At 34.4% G+C, this 18,714-nt stretch overlaps 1 pseudogene; it reads left to right on the top strand.

The window, feature by feature from the left end:
• Positions 1–18,714, top strand: part of LOC130681817 (uncharacterized) — an 81,216-nt pseudogene that overhangs the window by 50,082 nt on the left and 12,420 nt on the right.

Genomic DNA, 18,714 nt, shown 5'->3' with positions numbered 1-18,714 from the left:
AAAAACAGAGATACAACTGGAAAATCTCAAAATACTTGGAGATTAAACAAAACACTTCCAAATAACACATGGGATCAAAGAAGAAATATCAAGATGAATTTTTAAATAATTTGATCTAATTAAAATGTAAATAAATATTATCAAAATTTGTGGGATGCAGTGAAAGCAGTCCTTTGAGGAAAATTTATAGAATTGATCACATATATTATAAAACAAGACTGAGCTAAAATTGGTAATGTAAGTTTACACGTTAGGAAACTAGAACAGTAAGAATAAATTAAATCCAAAGTAAGGAGAAGAAAAAATTTAAAGCAAAAGTAAGTGAAAGTGAAAACAAGAAATCAATAGAGAAAAATCAACAAATCAAGAGTTGAATCTGAAAAGATCAATCAAATTTCTAAAAACTCTAGCCAGGCCAACTAGGAAAAAATAGAGACTACTGATATTATTGATCTCAAAAATGAAAGAGGAGGGCATCACTGAAAATTACATGGACATTTAAGGACCATCAAGGAATACTATCAGCAATGCCATGGCCACAGATTTCATAACTTAGATGAAATAGACCAATTTCTTTAAAGTCAGAATCTGCCAAATGTCACACAAGAACTATGCAATCTGAATATGCATAAATCTATTTAAAATTTGATTCAATAAATAACCTCCCAAAACAGAAAGTATCAAAGCCAGATGAATTCACTGAATACTACCTGACTTTTAAGCTATAAATTCCACCAATTCTCTATAATCTCTTCCAGAAGATAAGAGAAAAGGGACTACTTCCTAACTCATTTTATGAGACCAGCATTACCTTAATATCAAAACCAGACATTATAAGAAAGAAAACTACAGAGCAATGGTAACTCTCATGCACAAAGATGCAAAAATCCTCAACAAATTATTAAATCAAACCCAACAACATACAAAAAGAATTATACATTATGACCAAGTTGAATTTATTCCAGGCAAGTAAGACTGGGTCAATATTCAAAAATCAATTAATATAATTTTTCACCTCAAGAGACTAAAGAAGACAGGCACTCAATCATATCAATAGATGTAGAAAATTCATTTAACAAAAGCCAATGCGCATTCATTAAAAAACTCTCAATAAATGGAATAATGGGGAACTTCCTCAACGTAACAAAGAACATCTACAAAACCCAAACAACTAACATTATACTTAAAAAGGGAAAAGAAGCTAAAAGTTTTCCTGCTAAGGTCAGGAATAAGGCAAGGATGTCCCCATTCACTCTTTTCAGTACCAAATTAAGAACTGGTGAATGCAGCATGACAAGAGAAGGAAATAAAAGGTATTCAGATTATGAGGAAGAAATACTGTCTTTGTTCACAGATGACATGACTGTCTTTGTAGGAAATCTGAAAGAATTGAAAAAAAAACCTCTTGAAACCAAAAAGTGATTATAGCAAGACTTCACAATATAAGGTTAATATATAAAAGTCAATCACTTTCCTATATACCAGCAATGAACAAGTGGTATTTGTAATAAAAATGCAATACCATTTATATTAATTACATTATCATCAGACATGAAATAGTTAAAATCTAACAAAATATGTACAAGATCTATATGAGAACTACAAAATTCTGATGAATGAAATCAAAGAACTAAATAAATGAAGACTACATGGTAATGGATAGGAAGATTCAATATTGCCAAAGGTTCTTCTAACCTGATCTATAGATCCAATGCAATCCCAATCAAAGTCCCAGCAAATTATTTATTTTGGATATTGACAAAGTGATTATGAAGTTTATATGGAAAAATGAAAGACCCAAAATAGCTGACAAAATATTTAAGAAAAATAAAGTTGGAGGAGTAACACTACACAACTTCAAAACTCACTATAAAGCTATAGTAAAGAAGTGTGGTATTGGTGAAAGAATAATGGATCAGTGGAACAAAATGCAATCCAGAAATAAACCCACAAAAATACAGTCAGCTGATTTTTGAACGAAGAACAAAAGGCAACATAATGGAGAAAAGGTAGTCTTTTCAACAAATGGTACTGGAATAACTGAACATCCACATGCAAACTAAAAAATGAATTTAGACTCAGATCATATACCTGTCACAAAAATCAACTGAAAATTGGTCATAGATCTAAATGTAAAATGAAAAAGTTTAAGACTTCTGGAAGATAACGTAAGAGAAAATCTGGGTGACATTGGGTTTGGCATTGATTTTTTAAATGCAACACCAAAGACACAATCCATGAAATAATTCATACACTGGACTTCATTAAAATTAAACACTTTTCTTTGTGAAAGACACTGTCAAGAGAAACAGAACATAAACCACAAACTGTATTTATTGCAAAAATATTTGCAAAACATATCTGATAAAGGATTATTATTCAAAATATACAAAGAACACTTAGAACTCAACAATAAGAAAATTAACAACCTGATTAAAAAGTGGGCTAAAGATATGAATAGAGAGTTCACCAAGGAAAACATACACGTGGCAAATATGCATACAAAATGTTGCTCACCATCACATGTAATTAGAGAAATGAGAATTAAAACAACAATGTAATACCACTACTACATACTTATTAGAATGGAAAAATTCTAAGACATGGATAACACCAAATCTGGAGAGAATGTGAGGAAATAGGCACTCATTCATTGCTGGTGGGAACACAAAATGGTATAGCCACTTTAAAAGACAGTTTGGCAGTTTCTTAAAAAACTAAACATACTATTACCATATGATCCAGGTATCATGTTCCTTGGCATTTACTCAAATGAAATTGAAAATGTCCATGCAAAAACTTGCACATGGATGTTTATTGTAGCTTTACAATTGCCAAGATTTGGAACCAACCAAGATATCCTTCAATATCTGAACATATAAATAAACCATGGTACATCCAGACAATGGAATATTATTCAGGATTAAAAAGAAATCGGCTATCAAACTGTGGAAAGACATGGAGGAATCTTAAATGTCTATTACTGAGTGAAGGAATCAAATCTGAAAAGTGTATACTGTATAATTCAACTATATGGCATTCTGAAAAAGGCAAAACTATTCAGACACTAAAAGATCAGTGATTGTAAGAAGTTAGAGAAGAGACAGGGATGAATAGGCAGAGCACAGAGGAAAATTTTTAGGGCAGTAAAACTGTTCTGTATGATACTGCAGTGATAGATATATGTTAGACTTTTGTCAAAACCCATAGAATATACAACACCAAGAGTGAATCCTACTGTGGGTTTTGGGTGATAATGATGTGTCAATAGACATCCATAGCTTGTAAGAAATGTACCACTTTGGTGCTGGAAGTTGAAAGCGAGCGAGCCTGTGTATGTGTAGGGGCATAGATATATGAGAACACTTTGTACTTTCTGCTCAGTTTTGCTCTGAACATCACACTAAAAATAGTCTATTGAAAAACTTTTAAAAAAGAATCATTTCAGGAAAAGAGAACAGTAAGAAATAATCCCTGAGTTACTACAAGTTTTGTTCAAGGGATAGAAAGAAAAGCTGTGAGGCTGTAACAGGAGAATGAGTAGTAGTTGATGGTTCCAAAAGATAGAGGGTCCAATTCAAAGAGTGTCTTTTAAATTAGCAGTTGATATTGCAAAGTAGACTCATACCTTCTTATTAATCTGGTCTGTAAACACAACTGTAAAAATTGGACAAGTCTGTTTGTTTTGTTTTTTATTGTTTTTGAATACCTTCTACACATATGAAATACATTTCTGGTCTAAGAATAGTTAAAAATATGAATAAGACACAGTCCTTTCTCTCATGGAGCTAAAACACTAGTACAATACAAAGTATACAAATAAAACAGGTTAAAAATACATACTAAAAAAGAGGTAACAAGTGGAATACTCTAAGGATCAAGAGGGAGAATTTATATATTCATTTATTATATAAATATTGCTTGAGGAACTATCATTGGGTGCTAGACATTATTCTAGGCTCAGAGAATGGTCATTGAACAAGACAAAGATATCTATCCTCACAGAGATTATATTCTCATCAGGGGGACAGACAATACACAATAAGCTTAATAAATATATGCACTGTATAGTGTGTTGGGAGTTGACAAGTGTTGTGGAAATAAATAGAGCCATGCAAGGGAGAGTAGATGGCTTGACGTCATGTTTGGGTGAGAGTGAGTGTAATTTTAAAAAGGGTGTTTAGGTTAATTCTCACTGCAAAGGTGATATATTAATACAGACTTGAAACAAGTAATGGACTTAACTACTGAAATATCTGTTGGAAGGGTAACCAAAGCAGAGGAAACATCATCTGACTTAGCAAAACAATATAGGTTTCCCTGTTATTGTCAGAAACAAGACAAATTTTACTACTGTTTAATATTATGTTGTAGATAATTAGTCAATGCAATGAAATGAGAAAACAACTATAGAATACCAATCAGAAAGGAGAAGTTAATCTGACCCAATTTGTAAATTACATGGCTATTTATCTAGAAAACTAAAAGAATCCATGAATAAAACTGCTACAATAAACAGGAAAATTTAATAAGTATTAGGTAATGTAAGTAATTTATAAAAATTAACATTACTCATGAGCAAAAATAAAACCTAATTTGAAATCAAAGAGAATATTCCATTTACAAAAGAAATTTTACAATTGGCTATAAATGGCTAATTTCAGATTTAGGGCATGAATGTACAAGCTGACCCTAGAACATCTTTTAATACCAGAAAGTAAAAAAGTGCTAAAAAAAACCTACAAAGGTGTAAATATATCAAAGGGATGCAGAAGTCAATTGAAAGAGCTACCAAAGGCCAATTTGAGCAACTAAAGCAAAACTAGATAATAACCCATAATGTAAAATAACCCAAAGTATAAAATAAATATCCATGAGTCTGTACTGAAATAAATAAATTAATGAAGAAGAGACAAATCTCCTGTGAGGAAGAACTCCAAATAATTTATGGAAATTACACCCTCCAAGGAGGTGGAACATAAATTTCCACTCCTTACATGTTGTATGTACATACTGACTTCCTTCTGAAGAGTATATTATGGAAAGAAAAAAAAGAGTAACTTCAGAGTGAAAAAACTTGACAAACTCTACTTCAGCCAGACGATCAATGTCACCATCACCAGTGGTAAGTCAGGTGTATTGATAATACGTACCCTTAATATGTTGTGATGAAAATGGCTATCTCTGCGGTCTTCCTCTCAAAAACATATAACCCCCGTTGATTCATGAGAGAGATATTAGACAAACCCCAACTGAGGGACATTCTACGACATCTTGATTAGTACTTCTAAAAACTCTCCAGGTCATCAAAGTAAGGTCTGTGAAACTGTCACAGGAGTTTAAGGAAACACAATGACTAAAGGTATTGTGATATCCTGGATGGGATCCTGGAACATGAAAATTATCTTAGGTAAAAACTAATGAAATGTGAATGAACTATGGACATTAGTTAATAACAGAATATTAGCACTTATTCATTAACTGAGACAAATATACAATACTAATATAAGATGTTAATGATAGAGGACAGTGAGTATGGGTATATAGGAGCTTTTGTACTACCTTAATGTTTTATTTCAGTGAATCTAAAATTTATCTAAAATAAGAAAAACATATTTTAAAAAGTTGAGCATAAGCTTACCAGGAAATATATGAAGACTGTATGAGAAAGATATAAAAAACTTCAAAGGTACCCAAATGGCTTAAAAACAGGAAAATATATTGTATGGTTTTGAAAAAGAAAACTTTAATTCATAAATATTCTACTCATCCTAAGGTAAATTTATAAATTTTAGTCATCCTAGTAAATTTACCTCAGGTTCTTTTTCCCCTGGTAGATCTCAAAGAGTTTATAATAAACATGCTCAGAAGAACAAACTTACTAAAACAGTGAGAAAAATAGTATAAAAATATCTGATACTAAAACAGCCTATAAAGGCTATATAATTAAAATACATTAGATTTTTAATAGAGTAATATAACAAAATGGAAAATGAGGAAGTAGACCTAATGGATATGGTAATTTAGTGTGAAATAAAAGTATTTCAAATGACTGAAGAAAATATAAAAATGTTTTCAGTAAATATTAAGATAATTGGATACCCCATGGGAAAATATTATATTAGTTCTATTCCCTATATGATCCATCAAGATAAATTCAAAATCAGTGTGAGATTAAGTTCTACTTCCAAAATGGTAGTGTGAAGATTGCCACAGACACACTCCTAGGAAAAACAAAGCAAAGTTGTTGAAAAATGTATTTAAAAACTCAACCATTTAAAGTATCTGGAAATTATCTTTTTTCTTTTAATTTTGGTATCATTAATCTACAATTACATGAGCAACTAGACTCCCCCCATCATCAAGTCCCCCCACATACCCCATTACAGTCACTGTCCATCAGTGTAGTAAGATGCTATAGAATCACTAGTTGTCTTCTCTGTGTTGTACAGTCCTCCCCATGGCCCCTCCCCACATTATACATGCTAATCATAAGGCCCCTTTTTCCCCCTTGTCCCTCCCTTCCCACCCATCCTCCCCAGCCCCTTTCTCTTTGGTAACTGTTAGTCCATTCTTGGGTTCTGTGAGTCTGCTGCTGTTTTGTTCCTTCAGTTTTTTTCTTTGTTCTTATACTACACACAGCAAATGAGGAAACATCAACTTTTCTTAAAAAACTACTGAAACTCAAAAAGTATACTGAGAGTCTGAGACTTTTGAACCAAAACTATTCTCACAAGTTTCTAGTAAATTTAAAACTATTCTAGTTTTTAAAGGTTTTGTAAAAAATGAGCATAAACTTGAAAAGAAATTTATGATATTCCTGCCCCCCTCCTTCCCTTTCACCTTGTTCATTTTAAGGTAAATTCCATTTGGGTAGAGGTTGCCAAGAACATGGAGTTTCCTCTCCCCCCAACTCCCAATCAAGGGTTACTACTGGGAAAGGCATAGTGCCAACATTTATTCCAATGACCTGTGCTTCCAAACTGAAGACAGTAAATTCATAGGGACTGTGGTGAGATATTTGAAATTTCTTTATTCAGCCTATACCTATAGAATAGAGGCTCTATTTCAGGTATAGCAGACTGAGAGTATGGGGTCCTAATTGCCCTTACCCTAGCTTGCTTGTAAGGCAGAGATTTTATGCTGAGAGAAGCAAGCAGAGAAAACCAGAGGCTAGTACCCTACACAATTCCCTTAGTAGTGACTCAGATATTTTGCCCAGGTGGAGAATCTGTGCAGAAAAAGTACACCAAAGTTCTGCCCAAATGAACTGACTTTATCTGTAAGAGAAGTTCAAGACTAAGGGTGCTCTCAAATGTAACAGCTCCTCAATAGCTACTCTTTTCTCAAAGTCCTGCAAGTTGAACCTGGATGACGTGATATAAATTTCAAAGAAATCACCACAACAGATCACAGATGGACAACCTTCATGACTGCTTCTGTGTGGGCTACTCAGAAAGTTCACTGGAACAACCCTTGTTCATCAGGAAAGTCATTCAAACTACAAACCAGAAAATTCATCAGATCACCACTGTCATGCTTGAGCCCAGCATCTGGACTTGATTGGCTGTCCTATGGACTCAGAAAATGGGTTTCCACTTATTGATCTTTGTTTTTCTTTTACTTTCAGAGATATTCTCCCTCAGTAAATGCCTGGCTGTTTCTACCATCCAGCAAATATCTTCCACCAAATGAAAAATGGACTTACATTGTTCAGTGGAAAGAATAGACCTTCTTTTTTTTAGCGGGAGGAATAACAAAGGCTTTCTCCTTTGACCAAATTGAGTCAGTCTCCTCTGAGTCCTCCTCCTGACCAGAGCCTGATCTTGGGCCCTATGCTTGGTCAGTTTAATGCAGTTTTAGCAAGAATGCTGCTGAATCAGTTTAGTGAAAATCCCCCACCCTTGATATCTGATCAAATTCTTTATCACTCATTCTTGATATCTTATTACCCTAATTTGCCTTTAGAGAAAATCCTGTCAAGTTGGTTTAGCTTAAATTCCCCTTACTCCTTTTAGTAACCATGTTTCCTTTTAGTAATTTTCCATCCCGTGACCCCTACCCTGATCCTTGGTTAAGAATCTCCACTTTTCTTTGTTGTATTCAGAACTTAGCCCAATCTCTTTCCCCTATTATGACACCCCAACATAGTAGATCCCCTGAATAAAGTATAGGATACCATCTATAAAAATAAAAATAGTGCTCTAGGATTCAAGATGGCGGCGTGAAAGGTGAGATGGAAAATTCCTCCCAAAACCACAAATAGTACAAAACTAACCCTAAAACAGAAACAAGAAAGAAGGCTGAACCAGACTGCATACAGAACTCATGAACAGAGCAGACCTCATGAAACAGGGTAACGTATGGAAGCCTTAATCTGGTAGAACCCAAGCCCTTCCCCACCCCAACTCACCAGTGGGAGTAAGAGAAACAGAACATGGAGGGGGTTGAAGCCTAGAGCTGCTGAACACCAAGCCCTGGAGGTCTGCTTGGGAGCAGAAACCTACACTGTGCGGTGCTCTGGACATTGGGGAGCTCAGACAGGTGGAGTGCTTGAGAGACTGAGATTCCGGCCATTTCTGGAGGACAGGATCCACACCTGGCCACTCTGTGTTAGAGGAAAGGCAGGCGGTCTGAGAGGCTTCCTAGCAGCAAGAGGGCTGCTGAAGGGATGGGGTCTGCACAGAGCTTGCAGCATGAAAGAAGGGACAGGGGCACAAGGTTGTCTGGACATGCTCAGCCCAGCTGGTTGAGAACATTGAGGAGCTTCAGGAGCTCCATCCCCCTGGCTGCCTACTCAGCTCCAAGGCCCCCAACTGTGACATGCAGCCTGCTGTGCCTTCCTCCATGCCTGCCAGCAGCAGTTCACAAACTGGCGGTCACTATGCTGGCATCATGCCAGCCACAGGGAAGCCCTGCTTACAACAGCTAGAGACACAAAGCACAGAGGCTTACACCTGTATTTTTGGCCCACTGGCTCTAGCACTGGAGACAGGCACCACAGACAGAAATCAGGAAACAGATCTTTCCTCTGCCCAGGCACTAGTTGTACTCCCCTATGATCCCCAACCTCACTCTAGGGGCTGAGCAACTCCAGAGACTGAAGCTTCTGGGCATGGCACAGAAATATGAAACGTCAGAAGAACATGGTTCAGACCAAAATTTCACAAACCCCAGAAAAAGAGTCAAATGAAACAGAACTCACCAAACTTCCTGAAAGTGAGTTCAAAATAAAAATTATAAACATGCTTATGGAGGTACAAAAAAATATTCAAGAACTCAGGAATGAATTTAAGTTGGAGAGTCAATCATTAAGAAATTCATATCTGAAATGAAACATACAATGGAGGGATTTAAAAGAAGATTAGATGAAGTAGAAGAGATGGTAAATGGAATAGAAAATAGAGAAAAGGAATACAAGAAGCTGAGGCTCAGAGAGGAAAAGAATCTCTAAGAATGAAAGGATATTGAGAGAACTGTGTGACCAATCCAAATGGAACAATATTCGCATTATAGGAGTATGAGAAGAAGAAGAAGAGAGAAAATTGGATAGAAAGTGTCATTGAGGAGGTAATTACTGAAAACTTCCCCAATCTGGGGAAGGAGATAGTCTCTCAGGCCGTGGAGATGCACAGATCTCCCAACACAAGGGACCCAGGGAAGACAACACCAAGACATATAATAATTAAAATGGCAAAGATTAAGGAGAAGGACAGACTTCTAAAAGCAGCTAAAGAGAGAAAAAAGATAACATGGAAAGGAAAACCCATCAGGCTATCATCAGACTTCTCAATAGAAACCTTACAGACCAGAACGCAGTGGCAAGATATGCTTAATGCAATGAAATGGAAGGTACTTGAACCAAGAATGCTCTACCAGGCAAGATTATCATTTAAATTTGAGGGAGGGATTGAATAATTTTTAAATAAGCAATAACTGATAGACTTTACCTCCCACAAACCACCTCTACAGTGCATTTTGGAGGGACTCCTATACATGGAAGTGTTCCTAAGGCTAAATAGATGTCACCCAAGGAATAGACAAAGAGTACAGAATATGATTCCTAACATACAATGACTGGAGGATGAAGAAAAGGTAGGAAAAAAAAAGAACCATTAGGTTGTGTTTGTAATAGCATACGAAGTGTGTTAAATTTTTTAGACTCTTAGATAGTACAGGAATTACCCCTGAACCTTTTGTAACCACGAATCTAAAGCCTACAATGGCAATAAGTACATACCTACAGATAATCACCCTAAATGTAAATGGCCTGAATTTACCAACCAAAAGACAAAGAGTTACTGAATAGATACAAAAAACAAGACCCATCTATATGCTACCTACAAGCGACTCACTTCAAACCAAAAGACATACACAGAGTGAAAGTAAAGGGATGGAAGAAGATATTTCATACAACTAACAGGGAGAAAAAAGCAGGAGTTGCAGGACTTGTATCAGACAAAATAGACTTCAAAACAAAAAAAGTAACAAGAGACAAAGAAGGATAATACATAATGATAAAAAGGTCAGTCCAACAAGAGGATATAACTATTATAAATATGTATGCATCCAACACAGGGTCACCTACATATGTGAAACATATACTAACAGAATTAAAGAGGGAAATAGAATGCTATGCATTCATTTTAAGAGACTTGAACACTCTACTCACTCCAAAGGACAGATTAACCAGACAGAAAATAAGTAAAGAAACAGAGGCACTGAACAACGTATTAGAACAGATGGACCTAACGGACATCAACAGAATACTCCATGCAAATGCAACAGGATACCCATTCTTCTCAAGTACACATGGAACATTTTCAAGAATAGATCATGTAACAGGCCACAAAAAGAAACTTGGTAAATTCAAAAAGATTGAAATTGTACCAAACAGTTTCTCAGATCACAAAGGTATGAAACTAGAAATAAATTACACAAAGAAATTGAAAAAGCTCACAAACACATGGAGGCTTAATAACATGCTCCTAAATAGTCAATGGATCAATGACCAAATAAAAATAGACATCAAAAAATACATGGCAACAAATGACAACAATAATTCAACCACACAAAATCTGTGGGACGCAAGGAAGGCCGTGCTAAGAGGGAAATATATTACAATACAGGCGCACCTCAGGAAAAAAGAACAATCAAAATGAACAGTCTCAACTCACAATTAAGGAAACTAGAAAAGGAAGAACAAATGAGGCCCAAAGTCAGTAGAAGGAGGGATATAATAAACATTAGAGCAGAAATAAATAAAATTGAGAAGAATAAAACAATAGAAAGAATTAATGAAAGCAGGAGCTGGTACTTCAAGAAAATAAACAAAATAGATAAACCCCTAGCCAGACTTATCAAGAAAAAATGAGAGTCTACACACATAAACAGAATCAGAAATGAGAAAGGAAAAATCACTACAGAAACCACAGGAATACAAAGAATTATTAGAGAATACTATGAAAAATTATATGGTAACAAACTGGATAATCTAGAAGAAATGGACAGCTTTCTAGAAAAATATAACCTTCCAAGATTGATCCAGGAAGAAACAGAAAATCTGAATAGACCAATTACCAGCAAAGAAATTGAATTGGTAATCAAAAAACTACCTAAGAACAAAACACCTGGACCAGATGGTTTCACTAATGAATTTTATCAAACATTTAGTGAAGATCTAATACCCATCCTCCTTAAAGTTTTCCAAAAAGTAGAAGAGGAGGGAATACTCCCAAACTCATTCTATGAGGCCAACATCACTCTAATACGAAAACCAGGCAAAGACACCACAAAAAAAGAAAATTACAGACCGATATCCCTGATGAATGTAGATGCAAAAATACTCAACAAAATATTAGTAAACCGAATTTAAAAATACATAAAAAAGATCATCCATCATGATCAAGTGGGATTCATCCCAGGGATGCAAGGATGGCACAACATTTGAAAATCCATCAACATCATCCACTACATCAACAAAAAGAAGGATAAAAACCACAACATCATCCACTACATCAACAAAGAGGAGGATAAAAACCAGGTGATCATCTCCATAGATGCTGAGAAAGCATTTGACAAAATTCAACATCTATTCATGATAAAACCTCTCAACAAAATGGGTATAGAGGGCAAGTACCTCAACATAATAAAGGCCATATATGACAAACCACAGCCAACGTTACACTCATCAGCGAGAAGGTAAAAACTTTTCCTTTAAGATCGGGAACAAGACAAGGATGCTCACTCTCCCCACTTTTATTCAACATAGTTCTGGAGGTCCTAGCCACGGCAATCAGACAACATAGAGAATTAAAAGGTATCCAGATTGGCAAGGAAGAAGTCAAACTGTCCCTGTTTGCAGATGACATGATATTGTATACCTAAAACTTTAAAGAATCCACTCCAAAACTACTAGATCTAATATCTGATTTCAGCAAAGTTGTGGGATACAAAATTAATACACAGAAATCTCTTCCATTCCTATATGCTAATGATGAACTAGCAGAAAGAGAAACCAGGAAAAAAATTCCACTCACAATAGCATCAAAAAGAATAAAATACCTAGGAATAAACCTAACCAAGGAAGTGAAAGATCTATATCCTGAAAGCTACAAGACACTCTTGAGAGAAATTAAAGAGGACAGTAATAAATGGAAATTCATCCCATGCTCTTGGCTAGGAAGAATTAATATTGTCAAAATGACTATCCTACCTAAATCAATCTACAGATTCAATGAAATCCTTATCAAAATACCTACTGCATTCTTCAATGAACTAGAGCAAATAGTTCTAAAATTCATATGGAACCACAAAAGACCCTGAATAGCTAAAGCAATCCTGAGAAGGAAGAAAAAATCAGGGGAATTATTCTCCCTGACTTCAAGCTCTACTACAAAGCCACAATAATCCAGACAATTTGGTACTGGCACAAGAACAGATCCAAAGACCATTGGAACAGACTAGAGAGCACAGATATAAACCCAAGCATATATAGTCAATTAATATACAATGAAAGAGCCATGGATATACAATGGGGAAATGACAGCCTCTTCAACAGCTGGTGTTGGCAAAACTGGACAGCTCCATCTAAGAGAATGAAATTGGACTATTGTCTAACCCAGTACACAAAAGTAAACACATAATGGATCAAAGACCTGAGTGAAAGTCATGAAACCATAAAACTCTTAGAAAAAAATATAGGCAAAAATCTCTTGGACATAAACATGAGCAACATCTTCATGAACATATCTCTCCAGCAAGGGAAACAAAAGCAAAAATGAACAAGTGAGACTATATCAAACTAAAAAGCTTCCATACAGCAAAGGACACCATCAGCAGAACAAAAAGTTATCCTACAGTATGAGAGAATATATTCATAAATGACACATCCAAGAAGGGGTTGACATCCAAAATATATAAAGAGCTCACACACCTCAACAAACAAAAAGCAAATAAGCCAATTAAAAAATGAGCCGAGGATCTGAACAGACACTTCTCCAAAGAAGAAATTCAGATGGCCAACAGGCACATGAAAAGATGCTCCACATCACTAATCATCAGAGAAATGCAAATTAAAACCACAGTGAGATATCACCTCACACCAGTTAGGATTCCCAACATCCAAAAGACAAACAAAAACAAACGTTGACAAGGATGTGGGAAAGGGGAACCCTCCTACACTGCTGGTGGGAATGTAAACTAGTTCAACCATTGTGGAAAGCAGTATGGAGGTTCCTCAAAAAACTCAAAATAGAAATACCATTTGACCCAGGAATTCCACTCCTAGGAATTTACCCAAAGAATACAAGTTCTCAGATTCAAAAAGACATCTGCACCCCTATGTTTATCGCAGCACTATTTACAGTAGCCAAGATATGGAAGCAACCTGTGTCCATCAGTAGATGAATGGATAAAGAAGATGTGGTACATATACACAATGGAATATTATTCAGCCATAAGAAGGAAACTAATCCTACCATTTGCAACAACATGGATGGAGCTAGAGGGTATTATGCTCAGTGAAATAAGCCAGGTAGAGAAAGACAAGTATCAAATGATTTCACTCATCTGTGGATTATAAGAACAAAGCAAAACCTGAAGAAACAAAACAGCAGCAGACTCACAGAACCAAAGAAAGTACTAACAGTTACCAAAGGGAAAGGGACTGGAGAGGATGTGTGGGAAGGGAGGGATAAGGGGGAAGAGGGGGCATTATGATTATCACATATTATGTAACGAGGGGGAACATGGGAAAGGCAGTATATACAGAGAAGACAAGTAATGATTGTACAGCATCTTACTATGCTGATTGACAGTGACACTAATGGGGTATGTTGAGGAAACTTGATAATAGGGGGAGTGTGGTAACCATAATGTTGTTCAAGTAATTGTACATCAATGATACCAAAAAAAAAAGAAGGAAATATTCTTTTATGCTATATCATGGATGGACCTCACAGACATTACACTAAGCAAAATAAGCCTGTCACAGAAGGACAAATATTTTATGATTCCACTCATAGGAAGTCTATAAAGAAGTCAAAACCATAGAAACAAATAGTACAAATGTGGTTGCCAAGGGCCTGGAAGAGGGGAGTGGGAGAATTAATGCTTCATGGGTATAGAGTTTCAGTTTTGCAAAGTGAAAAAGTTCTAGAGATCTATTGCACGGCAATGTGAATAAACCAAGCAGTACTGAACTGTACACTTCAAAAACTAAACTAAAATAAAAATAAAATAAAATAAAGTAAAATAAAGTAATAAGTAAAATAATAAAATAGAAAAAAAAAGTAAAAATAGTTCCTCCTTATTAAGAGCAACAAGGTAAATGATAGACCAGCTATTTCACCAATGAGAACCAGAGAGAGAGAGCTAAAAGCCCTCCCGGAGTCAGTACAAACCTCAAACCTAACATCAAGGCTGGAGGTAATACAAAATGAAACAGGCCATTTAACAGAAAATAACAGAGAAAGTGGAAGAGAGCCCTACTAGAACAACTTTGCATCCCAGTGTGGTGATGTGCCTGTTCCCCTCACTGTGGAGGAAATAGACATTACTAAAATGGGCCAGCAACATCATTACATAAATAAACAAACAACAAAAACAAGAAATCGATGAGGAAAAGGGAAATTGGTATCTGTAAATGCTATAATATCTAAAATGTCCAGTATTCAATAAATTATGAGATATGCAAAGAAACAGGAAATTATGATACATGCACATAAAAAAGGAAGCAACAGAAACCGCGCAGGAGAGTGACCAAATGTCAAATTTAATGAAGATATCAAAAAAGATAATTTGAGTATGTTCAAAGAATTAAAGGAAACCATGCTTAAAGAAGTAAAGGAGGATGTGATGAGAATGTTTCATCAAATAGAGAATAACAATTAAGACAGAGATATAATAAATAAAATGGAAATTACGGAGTGGAAAATTACAAGAAATAAAATGAAAAATTCACTAGAGAGGTTCAATGGTAGAATTTAATTGTACAGGAAAAAGTCAACAAACTTATTGATTGATAGACAGTATACTGCCTGAACAAGAGAGAAAACAGGATGAAGAAAAATGAACAGATCCTCAGAGAAATGTGGGGTGCCTTTAACAGCAATAACATACCCATATTTGGATTATCAGGAGAGGAGAAAAAGAAAAGGGCAGAAAAAATACGTGAGTCAATAATGGCTTATAACTTCCTGAAGTTGCTGAAAAACATTCAACTAAACATTCAAGAAGTTCAGTGAGTTACACATAGAATACAAACAGGTCCATATCCAGATACAAAATATAAAATCTGAAAGATAAAGAGAAAAAGAAATTCTTAAAAACAGGAAGGGAAAAATAAATCATCATGTGTGAGGGAACCCTAATAATATTAACAGCTTATCATAAGAAAAAAAAATGGAGGCCTAACTGGCAGTGAGATGACACATTCAAGGTGCTGAAAGAAAAGACGGTCCAAGAAACTCATACACAGAAAAAACATTTTTCAAAAAAGAAGACAAAGTAAAGACTTTCCCAGAAGAACAAAAACAAAAAATTCATTGCTAGTAGACTCATATTACAAAAAATACTAAAAGTTCTCTGAACTTAAAAATAGTAAACCCCTGTGGAAGTTCAAAATCACACAAAAAGAAAGATCACTAGTAGGGGTAAGTATGCAATTATATAAAAAAACAGAATAAATGTCCATTTCTTCTCCATTCTTAACTTATATTTTAAAAGTATATAATTACATTACTGGGCCTATGGCATACAGAAATGTAACATATTTGACAATAACAGCAGAGTAGATGAGTGAAAACAAATATGCAATGGGGTAAGGTAATAACACCAAATGGTAAACTTGATATACTGGAACAAATAGAATGAGAAATGGTAAATAAGAAGTTAAATATAGCAAATCTTATAAATGTGTGCCTGCTCGCCTTTCTTTTATCAGCTCCCTTAATAGACATAAAATTTGCAAAACTAATAATGATCACAATATATACTTAGGTTTGTAACATATATAGGCATAATTTGTATAAAAATAATAGCACAAAAAGGGAGAAAATGGTATAGAGCTAAATAAGTGTGACATTTCTGTATCTCAGTAAAATTAAAGTAGATTCAAAGAATTTAAGACACATATGGCATACCCTAAAACAACCACTAAGAAAATAACTCAAAGATATAGTGAAAAATTCATTGAAGCAGTCAAATCTTAAAGCAGCATATGTTCACTTAGTACAAAAGAAAGCAGTGAAGGAGGAATAGAGGAACAAAAAAACTTGAGACAGAGAACAAAAGTGAAATGATGGACATAAATTCAACTATATCAGGAATAACATTAAATAACCCAAACAATAGGTGTAGTTTATCAAACTAGATTAAAAATTTAAAAACGGATTCAATTATATGATTTCTAGAGGAGATATACTTTAGACATCTTATCAAAGACATTGTATTCAAAGATAAAAGAAGTTGAAAATAGAAAGATAGAAAAAGATGTATCCTACAAAATGAAACCATTAGAAAGTTGGAGTGGCTATAAAAAATAGATTTGAGAATGAAAAATGTTATTAGAAACAAAAAATTATAATGATAAGAAGTCAATATATTAGGAAGTTATAATAATTATAAAAATATATGCACCAAAATAGCGGAACACCAAAATACATAAAGCAAAGACTGATTGATTTGTGGAGAAAAATAAACATTTCAATAATAGAAACTCAATACTCCACTTTCAATAATGGACAAAGTAACTAAGCACATCAGCAAGGATACAGAATACTTGAAGTATGAAAGAGATTACTTGAAGGTCATAGAATAAATAACCCAACCAGACTTAAATCACATCTATTGAGCACTGTACCTGACAAAAGAACACACATTCTTCTCAAGTGCACATGAAACATTCTCTTGGACAAATCATATGCTAAGCCATGGAACAGACTTCAATAAATTAAAAAATGCAATGTATGTGCTCCAATCATAATGGAGTTAAGTTGGAAATTAATAACAGAAAGAAATTTGAGAAATTCACAGACAGATGGAAGTTATACAACCCTCTACTCAATAACCAATAAGACAAAGAAGAAATCACAGGAGATATTAGACAATACTTTAAAGAAGAATGAAAACAAACCACAACATACCAAGACAATAGGATGCAGCTAACACAGTGATCAGAGGTACATTTCGAGTTGTAAATGCCTACAGTAAGAAAGAAGAAAGATCTCAAATTAACAACCTAATCTTCCACCCTAAGAAATGTGAAAAAGAAGCGCAAACTCCACTTAAAACAAACAGAAGGTAGAACATAGTTAAGGATTCAAGTAGAAATTATAGAATAGGCACTAGAAAAACAATTAAGAAAAATAACAAAACCAGATGTTTGTTCTTTGGAAAGATGAAATAAACTGACAGTCCTAGTATGACCAAGAAGCAAAGATAAAGATTAATGGTTAAAATCAGAAATGAAAGTGGGAACATTATTACTGACTTTACAGAAATAAAAATTATAATGAATAAATACTATGAATAACAGTATGCAACCAAATTAGATAAACTAGTTGAAATGGGAACATTCCTAGAAAGATGCAAACTGAAAACTGGCTCAAGGAGAACAAGAAAATCTTCTTTAAAGTATGAAAAGTAATGAGATTAAATTAGTAATTTTAAAAAAACACAAAAATCCTACACACAGATGGCTTCACTAGTGAATTCCACCAAATATTTAAAGAAGAATTAAAACCAAATCTTTGAAAACTCTTCCAAAAAATAGGAAAAGGGGTAACACTGTGTGAAAGAAACAAGATTCAAAAAGATTGTCATTTAATTTATATGACATGGAAAAGACAAAATAAAGGGACAGTAAATACATCAATGGTTGCCAGGGATTAAGTATATGGGGAGAGCTTAACAACAAATGTATAGCAATGAGGGAAGTTTTTTCAAGGTGATAGATCTGTTTAGTATCTTGATTATAGTTGTGATTATGGGACTTTATACATTTGTCTCACTGCATAATACTGTATTACAAAAAGTAAATTTTAGTATATGTAAATTTAAATAAATTTAGAAAATATCTAAAATGAGTCAATTGAAGGTTTCAACAATTTCAAATATATAGACTATAAATCAACTTTAAATATCATTATAAGCAATGCAATGAAAGTGTTTAAGATCATTCTAAAATATATATATTTTAGAATATGTATGTAT

Source organism: Manis pentadactyla, chromosome X, assembly GCF_030020395.1.
Source record: "Manis pentadactyla isolate mManPen7 chromosome X, mManPen7.hap1, whole genome shotgun sequence".
Lineage (NCBI taxonomy): Eukaryota > Metazoa > Chordata > Mammalia > Pholidota > Manidae > Manis > Manis pentadactyla.
The sequence above is the reverse complement of the archived record's forward strand: the minus strand, read 5'-3'. Positions and strand labels throughout refer to the sequence as shown.